Below are 11,052 nucleotides of genomic sequence, written 5' to 3'. Positions count from 1 at the left end.
TTATGAGATTCAGGATTCCAAAAAGTTCATTAATCACATTTGGAAATTGTTTAACATTCACATTTATCTGTGTTTGTTTGTTTTTATTATTCTGTTTTATGGTTCATTTGGTTTATAAGTTGTTGGTTTGTTTGTATCTGACCAACAACACATGCACAAAAACTGTAAGATCATAAACAGCATGGACGCTGCAGAGGTGAGAAACTTCACAGGAAATACTTCAGTACTGAACGTCTCAGGTTACGAGCCTGTAACACTGTTAATTCTGTTTCAGTATTTCTGAAATTCACTCCAGGTGCATTTCAAGGGTCAGAGATTTCTTTGAGTTCATTGAGTTTTACAACATACTGTGAAGTTCAGTGTATTTAGATTTAAAGTGCAAAATAAACTCCTGCAGCTTGATATCAAATATCTTTACTGATACAGTTCCTACAAATATAGCAGCATAAAGAGAGATGGTCACGTGACGACCAGAGCTCTGTAGCTTCAGTCTTCACGTTGTCTGTTCTCCTTCTTAGTATTGTTGCTATAATGTAAAAACACATACTGACCCAGACAATAACACCCAGATCCACTAATCTACCACTATTTATTTATTGACTCACATAAAAGAACAAAGTTGATTATTAAATGATTCTAACCTGAACCTTAATCTAAGTCTGTTTGAGAACCAGACAATCCCAGAAGAGTAAACTGGTTCTTCTAACATATACCAGTACACATGCACACACTTACACTGACTGAAGCCTAATTCCCAGTAAGCCTGTTAAACTCAGCAGCTTGAATGTGTGTCTGTGTGTTATTAGTGTTACACTGCTGACTCAGGAGGATCAGAGGAAAACCAGCACCACTAATCTGCCCCTCCACACCTTTCACTGTCTCTTCCTCTTTCACAGTTACTTTCTTTCTGCTCCTGTCACCTGTGTTATTTCTCTAGGTCATTAATCCTTCCTTATTTCCTTCCTTCTTTCCTTCCTACCTCATTCTTCTTCTGTTCCCTCTTCTTCTTCTGTGTGGTCTCTACTCTGTCCTCTGTCTTCTCTGTTAGTTTCCATCATATTTATTCTGTTTGATCTCATTTCTCATCACTTGCTCATCCTAACTTAAAGTATAAAGACATAAAATGATTATGAATATTATTATGCATTTAAGTGTGCAGTCATTTCCTTCATTTACCTCTGAGTGCAGGTGTATGTGAGACATACGTATCATCCGTCCTCCTCTAATCCCTCTATCCCTGTCAGGGTGACAGAGGAGACGTCCTGCTGGGTCTTCCCTTCCTTTTTTCTCCTTTTATCTCTGAAAACTTAACATTAAAAGGATTTAAAGAGGTCAGAAATATCAGTTTGTGTGTGGGGTGTGTTACTCGTCTGTTTCCATGGCAATGAGATTGATGCACAGCTGGCGGATACAGGCCTAGTAACCGAGGCAACAGGTTATCACCTGATAGATGAGTAAAGAGATAACGGAGTAGTTTCTGGTAGATTTGTAAATATAGTCAAAACTTTATGTGCTCAGTGCTGCAGAACAAAAGAACCACAGGCCTAACGACCCAGTTGTCTGGTCATATTGATGTGTCCAAGACACTTTGGTCGTACACCTGAAATAAACGCAGTGTTTTTACCCTATGATACGTCCCTGTGATGCTGTTATAATCAACATTACTTTGTTCATCTTGTATTTCTACAGTGTTGAAGTTACATTAGAGTTTGAGGAGCAGCAACAGCCTCGATTCTCAGTTGTTCTGGAAAATACTATTAAAGCAAAACTGTGGTATGCTAGACCAGGAGCTGCTGTGGTTGCCAGTTCTGCTTTTATCCACTGAATCAACAAGAGTTTCAGGATCTATTAAAGGATTCAAGTTGAAGTTTGTTGTATTATGAAGAGTTTCAGAAGCCACTGAGATAGTTTGAAGTCTAGTTATATAAACCTGTGAACGTGCTGAATGAGGTGTAGTCAGTATTTACCAAACTTTAAATTAAATAAGTGGATTAATAAGAATTGAATTTTTCTTGTTTGTCTCAGAGCTGCACAAAGAGCAGGACCAGGAGTTTTGTTCAATGTCAACAACAACAACAGCAACAACAACGAGGAGGAGTAAGACCCACACATTCAAAAGATACAGTTTAATCTAAGTGTTTATGGACACAGCTGATCTCTCTGATCTGTTTCATGCTGCAGGGACGAGAAAAAGAAAAAGAAGAAAGAGAAGAAAGAGAGAAAAGAGAAGAAGGAGTAAGTTTTATCTTTAGGATTCTTCTACGACCCAATAAAAGCAGTAATACAACAATTACTGCCACAAACATCCATGTTTCATTGTGCAGCCGTCGCCCAACACACTAAAAACTAATCAACCAATGTTCTTTATGTTATTTTACTGTGACCTTTTAATTAGTTTTAATTCTGACAGACATTTTAAATTCAGCTCATCCTATTTTATTCATTTTAAACTAATTTTATCTTCTTTTCTTTTCACTCAGGAAGGAGAAGAAGGAGAAGAGAGAGAGGAAACAGAAGTTGAAAGAGGAGAAGGAGAAGGAGAAGGAGAAGAAAGCCAAAGAGGAGGCGTAGGTTTGATTAACTCAACCAAATAAAGATATTTATAACTCAGTGAGACATCGACTAATGAACCACAATGAGTAGAATCATTAATAGAGACAATGAAAGGTATGTTTTAATATTTATTTTCTTTGTGTCCAGTCCAAAGGAGATCACAGTGATCGATCCAGCAGGTAACACCTACTACTACTGGCTGTTTGTTATCACCGTACCTGTGATGTACAACTGGACCCTGATCATAGCCAGGTACCAAACACATGCTCTTCTTTCCAGTAACTCTTGTTCTTTTGATAATTTCTTATCTTCTGTATGTCTTCCTGTGTTTCAGGGCGTGTTTCGAAGAGCTTCAGACCGACTATTTGGTCCTCTGGTTCATCGTGGACTTGATCTGTGATCTCATCTACCTCGCTGACATGTTTTTCAGAACCAGGACCGGTCCGACCACACACTTCCAAACACACACACACACACACACACACACATCAAATGATTAATTCATGCAAATTCCAATGATATATGAACTTATCATCATTCAGTTTAAAGTGTTCCTACACAGCTGAATTGAACATTTCCCCCTCCCTGCCTAAATATGCCTGTTTCTGTCTGTGTGTGTTGTGTGACTGTGTGAAGGCTTCCTGGAGCAGGGTCTGCTAGTGAAGGACGAGTTGAAGCTGCGTGAACGCTACATGAAAAGCTTCCAGTTCACAAAGCAGAGAATGGTGCAGACTATTTACACAATACACAGTTCACTATGTCACATGAAGTTATTGCACTGAGTCCTTGCATTATGGGATTGGACAGTTCAGCCGAGACACAGCTTTGGCGGAAGAAGCTGACTCTGTGTCTGGTGGTTCTGGTGGCTATATCTTCCTAAAGTCCACTGTCATCTCCACAGTCTTGAGCATGTTGAGCTCCAGCTGGTTCTGACTACACCATTGGACCAGCTGCTCCACCTCCTGCCTGTATGCAGACTCATCACCGTCCTGGATCAGTCCAACAACGGTCATGTCGTCTCCATACCTCAGGAGTTTCGCAGACGGGTCCCCTGAGGTGCAGTCATTAGTGTACAGGAAGAAGAGCAGTGGAGTAAGGACACACCCCTGTGGTGCGCCGGTGCTGATGGTGCGGGTGCCAGATGTGATGCTGCCTCCTGTCAGTCAGGAAGCTCCTGATCCACTGACACGTGGGATCAGGTACGGTGAGTTGGGTCAGTTTATGGATGTGATCGTGTTAAAGGCTGAACTGAAGTCCACGAACTGGATCCTGGCATACGTGCCAGAGAGATCCAGGTGCTGCAGGATGTACTGGAGTCCTAGATTTACTGCATCATCAGCTGACCTGTTTTTATAACTTCACCTGGACGACTGAGAACCTTCACCGACACAAAGGAAATAGAAACACGTTACCATGACAACAAAGGTAAATGTAAATAATTAGATAATAAACAGATTCATCAGATTATTTTCAATTAATTAATTAATTTAAGTAAAATCTAGAAGAATGTGTCTCACCTTTAGATTTTCTCTGTGTCACCAGTGAAACCAGCAACACCAGTAGTTTGAAACCACAGACAGACAGAGCAGACACCAACACAGACAGAGGAGGAGATGAAGGTGGAGGAGGAGAAGATGTGGTAAAAGAAGGTGGAGATGTGTTGGAAGTCTTTTCTAGAAAATAAGGAAAAATAATTGTTGTCACATTATGACTCATCACAGCTGAATTTATTAATAAAGAAATTTAACTGATTTATTTTACCCTCCTTCACTGTGACAGAGATCCAGCTGGGTGGAGACTCTCCATGACTGCTGATGTGACACTTGTAGAGGCCTTCATCAGACTTGGTAACATGGTGGATGGTCATGTGACCTGTAGGCTCAGTCCTGATGAGGGAGCCATCTTTATAGAAATCAGCTGGGAGCTTGGAGGGAGGGCTCTTTGTTTGACAGTGCAGAGTGACATCATGTCCCTCCATCACAGGGAGGACAGGACTCTGCAGGATCACTGATCCACCTCAACACAGAGACAAACTACAGCATTTCATCCATTTCCACACAGACTCATCAACACTAACTCCACAGTCTGATCTTACCAGAGACAGTGATGTTGATGATGCTACTGGTTGATCCCTCTCTGGACTCACACCAGTAAACTCCACTGTCTTCTTCGACGATGGCGCTCAAGACACAGGAGGAACCAGTTGGTTCTCCCCACTCTTTACACTCAGCTCTGGTTTCTCTGGTTGTGTTCCTCCTCAGTGTCCATCCAGCAGAGCTGTCGTCCTCCTCACAGCTCAGAGACACAGATTCTCCTTCAAACAGCTGAGATCTGTTGGGACTCACAGTCAGACGAGCTGAAGGGATAAAAGATTTAGAAAATACAACATCATTTCAGGAAAACTGAAGCACCTTTCCTATGTCTCATGTCAACAGGTTCTATATTTTACAGGGTTCTACTACAGATCTCCTCAGTTAATTTGTTTTAGTCAACAGCACAGATCTTGCCAAACTCAGTTCAACAATCATTTATTGATTCTTTTCCAATAAAGTAATTTCCTAAGATCCTAAATACTGAACTGTGTGAACAATCAGTCTTCACATCCTCCTCACTAACATGTCTCCCAGTCTTTCTCAGACACAACCAGTGAGTTTCATACTATGACACAAGTTTACTGACCTTGGTTTATTCTGCAGCACAGCAGTGACATTACAGCTAAAGAGAAACAAGAGGCTCATTGAGTTCAGGTTTGAGAGCAGTCACAGAGTTATAGTCAATACAGTAGAACTGTTAAACAGTGATATGTTCATTCTAAATTGATTTTTATATAACGATACATGATTCATTTAAAGGAAGCCCAATTTCGAACAGTCACATCCCAGTAAGGAGGGACTGGGTCTGAATCCTCTGGGTACTAATATTTCCCCCCCATGTCTAAAATTCCTGAGTTGTCCTTAATTACATTTTCATCAGTGGGACTAAACATTATCTAGAATTTAGTGACTGAGTGAAGCTGTTTGCTTTTCTAGCTCAGATCAGTTTCATGCGTTTCTCTTCCTGTATTGTCGACACATCTGTCAGTCACAGCAGCTACGTTTGACTTTCTCTAGACTTGAAGCTGTTCACTCTCCACTCTAGTATCTAATCTTCATTTCCCAACATGCTACATATGCTGAACATGTAATTATTGAATCAGGACATGTTGTACTTACAGAGTAGATACTGAACAGATGTTTGTTCCATTATACACTTGGTGGTATGAGATCAATATGCTGTGAAGTATTCAGTCAGTCCGAGGTGTTAAAATGAGGTGTTTCCTGTGTTTCTCTGTTATAGTTGAGAGGAAAGTTGTTGCAGACTGTGATAAAAGTTGCTCTGTGAGCATTTAGCTGTGAAATTCATTCATTTCCTTGAACTTTACTCAGACTGATTCTTAATCTGTTGTTTCTCTGAGCAGGAAGGTCAGGGGTCAACATACAACTCTAAAACCCACTGAATACAAAACGGTTTACAGATACATCAACAGGCACAGTACTTCAATTAAAAATGAAATAATCCAAGTATCAGTGTGTAAACACAAACAGAAATACTTTAATGATGTTTGAAATGTGAACCAGTCTGGACACTATCTACAAAATACTGGGTCTCACTCTGACTAAAGAGTCCATCCAGACTCTGTACAACACACCAGACCTCTGCCACCCTTTTGCAGAAGAAAGAGTTAATATTCATTAAAATATTATATTCAGTGTGGATAGTCAGAGTGTAGTGAGTTATAAACCAGATACTACAAATCCAACAAAGAACCAACATTACAAACAAGGGACAAAGACAATAACTTCAACATAGTCCTGCAAGAAGAGTAGTTAAAGAGCAGCCTGGTTCAACTAGGACTGCCTGATTTAAATAGAGGGGGAGTCCCAACCAGATTCAGTGCTGCGCTGGTGTGAGTGCCCAGTTCATAGTGGAAACCAACAGTAAGAAGTCCAAGAAACAAGCAGGAACAGTTACGTTGGAATATATAAAAATGATTACGACTAAAACTAAGCTTAGTGGAAAGACTGCACAGACCTAAGAACTGACACTGAAAGTAAGAGAGGTTTGTAATAGTACACGTAAGGAACTATTTTGAAGCAGGTAGATGATAGTGTCCTTCACCCCGATGTTTGGCCTGTAGGCAAACAGCATCGGGTCCATCGTAGTGCTGATCACAGAGCAAAGGTGGCAGAGGATGAGCCTCTCCATGGTCCTCATGAGGTGGAAGGTCAAGGCTTCTGGGTCTGTAGTGGTTTGGCTCTCTAGCGTGCTTTGTCTTAGGAACTGGCACCACACAGGAGGTCCTCCACAGCTCAGGGACCATCTCCAGACTCAGGCTCAGGTTAAAGACGTACGTGACCTCACAGAGCTGGTCAGCACAGTTTCTGAGCAGTCTGGGGCTGATGCTGTCAGGACCTGCGGCTTTCTGATCTTTAGCCGCCTCAGTTCTCTCCTCATCTGATCTGCTGTTAAGGAGAGGGGGGTGGAGGCAGGGGGGCACACATGGGCTGTTTATGGAGGGGGGTGATGTGGAGTGATTTGAATTTGAATTGACATGCGAATCAGGACAATGATCCTAATCATCAAAGTAAATCTACTGCAGAATGACTTCTTCCTGTGTTTCACATGTTATTCTGTAGACTTCTCTTTGCTGCGTGTTGTCATGATGCTGAACACTCTGGTCTCACCCATTCTGGGTTTGACAAGGCCCATTCTGGTGAGAAGGTGGAGGTGGTGGAGAGGTACAAATACCTGGGACTTTACCTGGACAACAGACTGGACTGGAAATACAACACAGAGGCTGTATACAGGAAGGGACAGAGTCAGTGTGTTTCCTCTCCAGCAGATGGCAGAATAGATCTTATTTAGTTTATATTAGCACACACATGCCTCCAGTAGCTCCTGTGATAGACTGCTGACCTGTCCAGGGTGTACCCCACCAATCACCCAATGGCAGCTGGAATTGGCTCCAGCACAGTTTTACTTACTGATAATTAGATAATAAGATAATAAATGTACTTACAGCATCCAACAAACATAAAGACATTGACCATGAACACTGAAGTAAATCTACTACAGAATGGCTTCTCAGACAGAGTCCAGACCTCAACCCACTAGAGATGCTGTGGAGTCACATGAAGAGAGACATTCAAACCAAACCTCCTCAGAATATGGCTGATCTGAAGCAGTTCTGTAGGAACCAATGGTCCACAGTTCCTCTTGGATATGGTGCAGGTCGTCTACAGCAGTCTGTTAGTGTGTACGGCTGTGGACTGATCCACTGCTCAGTCACAGAGTCACAGCAGATCTTGGAAATAGGTCTCTGGAAGAAGAACGTTCAAGTCTTCACAGTGTGATGATGTCAGGAGCCAGAATGAAACCAGCAACACAACATTTTACACTTTCACACTTTCTGTTGTTGCTATTGTAAAACCTGCATAAGGTTTGTGGGGCTGCAGTTGGTGAAGGAGCAGTGGACAGTTTCTGTGAGTCTCTGCTTCCTGCCTCGTATGGACCTTGGGTTCAGTGACTCAGATTCAGTAACATGCTACTGTTACATGTTACTGCAGAGATAATATGCTGCCATCTGCTGGCTGTTTCCAGTCTGCTCAGTGTGATCCTCTGACAGTGATTCAGTAGGAACTGGCCGTGAAGTGACACCACAAAATACTAGAAAACTCCCAAAGGGGTGTCTGTGGGTGGAGAAGTCCAGGACGGATGGTTTGATTCCTGGTTGGTCCTGGATCACAGAGGTTGTAGATTTGTTAAGTTGAATCCTTCAGACACTGTTCAAGTCCAGGTTCTTTGAACTAGTTTGATGCTTTTGATTCCAGCTCTGATCAAACCTGCATCAACATGTTCAACAGGTCAGAGAAGTTCCAAACATAAACCCTGCTCCTCATCAACATTACTGATAAAGACAGAGTCAGAAATCAAATATGAAGTCAAACTTTATTGACAAATGAAGTTTGACATATTTATGTAGAGTACAGCAAATTAAAAGCACCAGTAAATAAAAGAAGCTGCACACAACAAACAACAGTTTACAATAGTTAATGCAGATATAGAATTTAGTGGGTTGGTAGAAGAAGAAGCTACTTAGTTAGTTAGTTAGTATGAATCCTGTCCTCTGTGACCTTTTCTATACAACAAAAAAAAAAACAACTAAACTAGCAACAACAAGAGCAACAACAGTAAGTGACACAGCAACTATCAGTCCAACATGTCCTCTCTTGTCTCCTCCATCCTCGTCTCCTCCATCCTTGTCTCCTCCATCCTTGCGTCCAGCTGCATCACCTGTAGACGAGAAGCAGCAGTGAGTCAGCAGGTGTCAGGTAGGTGATGAGTGAAGAACACAACAGAATCCATTTCCTCTTCAAACTCCTGTCAGACATTATCTACTGCACTTTGATCCCATCACTCATACCAGCTGTTTTCTACAAAGTCTCATCAACACCAACATCTGATCTGTGATGTTTCACTCTCACATCAACAACCAGGAAGCAGCTTCAACTCTGATCCACACACACACACACACACACACACACACACACACACACACTAACTCACCTGGTTCAACTCTCAGGTTGATGGTGTTGATGGGGTCACTGTCTAAAATAGATCTCTTCCTGTGGTTTGTTCTTCTCTGGACGACACGACACTCATACGTTCCAGTGTCATTGAATGTCACATTCCTCAGAATCAAAGACACGTCTCCATCCTTCTTCTCTCTGTCCTTCAGCTCCACTCGGTTCTTAAATGATTCATGTTGTTTGAATGATTCAGACCTACTGCCCCTCTGTAAAAAGACATATTCTGTCTCCAGATCAGTTCTGCTCCACTCTACAACTATAATACTGATGTTACTGTGAACTCCACATGGCAGAGTGACTGTGTCTCCAGGTTCAGCTGTGAGCTTTATCTGGTCTGAAGGAGAAAAAGAGGAGAGAGGTTAAAGATTAGTCAAACCAACACTTCTCTATGTTTGATCACAACACCCTGTTCTAACCTGTTGAATTGTATAAATGTGAATGTGGAAGCAGTGAAGGGACAGGAGGTCATGAACAAAAAGCTTCAGCACATTATTCTCTTCATGATAGGGATCCAGTCCTCTGAACTACAGCCTCTTATCTGAGGATCACCAAACTACACTGATCACGGACTTCACTGACGTGTTAAACAAGCAGCGTGTTGGATCATAAAACACATGGATGTTGGTTTGAATCATCATTTCAAATAACAAGCTGTTGTATGAAACTGGGTTATTATTAATGGAGGTAACTGACTGTGGTCCACACTCTGACAGTACTGCAGCTTAACTCTGAACATTAGAGTTCAGGGAACAACTGAACATCTACTAACAGTTCTGATCTCCCTCTTCAACATATACTTTATACTTTATACTGTAAAAATGTGTTTTATTTGTATTTTAACATCAACTGTAGTAATGAGGAAGTTAAGCTGCACTGAACAGAGACAGGGTGTGGTCAGTTCAGTTATTGATCAGGTTTGTTGGTTACCGTTAGTTTTCATAACAGTGTTGTCACATCCAGATCTTACTAAATCCCTGTTGAAACCTGGATGTGGTTTTTGTTTGTTCCGCTCAGTTTATGTTGAACCGTAAACCCGACTTCCTCTCTTACAGCCTACCTTCAGCAGCGTGGTGAAGCAAACATGTGATCAGAAAAAAGAATAAAATCCACTGTGAAGACGTCATCTTTACATTTTCTGATACTGTTACTGTTAATTCTACAGTTATTTTAAATACATTTCTCTCCTCGTATAAATCTAAAAGTTTTCCTGCTTCCGATTCTTCTTCCGTGTTTAAACCACTGCACATGCGCACTAGTATTTCTGCGCACTAGTATTTCTGCGCACTAGTATTTCTGCGCACTAGTATTTCTGCGCAGGTCCTCGTTTACTCACTCTTCTTGCTCCATAAACTACGATGATACAAATATAAATGTTTGTTGTATCTTTATTAACTTTAATTTTAAAAACTATCTTGGAGCACACAGGTGATTTAACTATCAAGCTCCTCTCCTGTGAACCAGCTCCCAGTTCAGGTTCTGGAGTCAGACACCCTCTCTACATTTAAGACTAGACTTTAAACTTTCCTTTTTTATAAATCTTATAGTTAGAGATGGATCAGTGACTCCAGACAGGTCTGCTTCAGGCCTGGCTGGAACTTTTCCACCACCTTCACCATTAAAGTGAATTAAATTTGATGTGGAAATTGGAAACACTGTTTTAACTTCAACTGCAAACTCTCTACTAACAGAAACATACAGCTCCCACTTTAATGGAACATCTAAAGAGCATCAGTAAGAACATTAATTCTTACCTTAGACTTCATGATGAGGAGGATGGTTCCTTTAGAAAAGGAAAAAACAAAAGACTCATAATCTCCATGTTTCTAATGTAGGATATACAGACAGAAGAACATCTGTCACTGCTGCTGAA

The 11,052-nt window shown here is 41.3% G+C and overlaps 1 protein-coding gene across 1 annotated transcript in view; it reads right to left on the bottom strand.

The window, feature by feature from the left end:
- The window catches only part of LOC113168675 (programmed cell death 1 ligand 1-like), a gene marked incomplete at its 5' end in the record, with an annotated part of 107,065 nt that overhangs the window by 34,999 nt on the left and 61,014 nt on the right, over positions 1-11,052 (bottom strand). The window lies entirely within an intron of this gene.

Source organism: Anabas testudineus, chromosome 18 (assembly GCF_900324465.2).
Source record: "Anabas testudineus chromosome 18, fAnaTes1.2, whole genome shotgun sequence".
Taxonomy (NCBI): Eukaryota; Metazoa; Chordata; class Actinopteri; order Anabantiformes; family Anabantidae; genus Anabas; species Anabas testudineus.
This window is presented reverse-complemented; position numbering and strand designations above follow the sequence as displayed.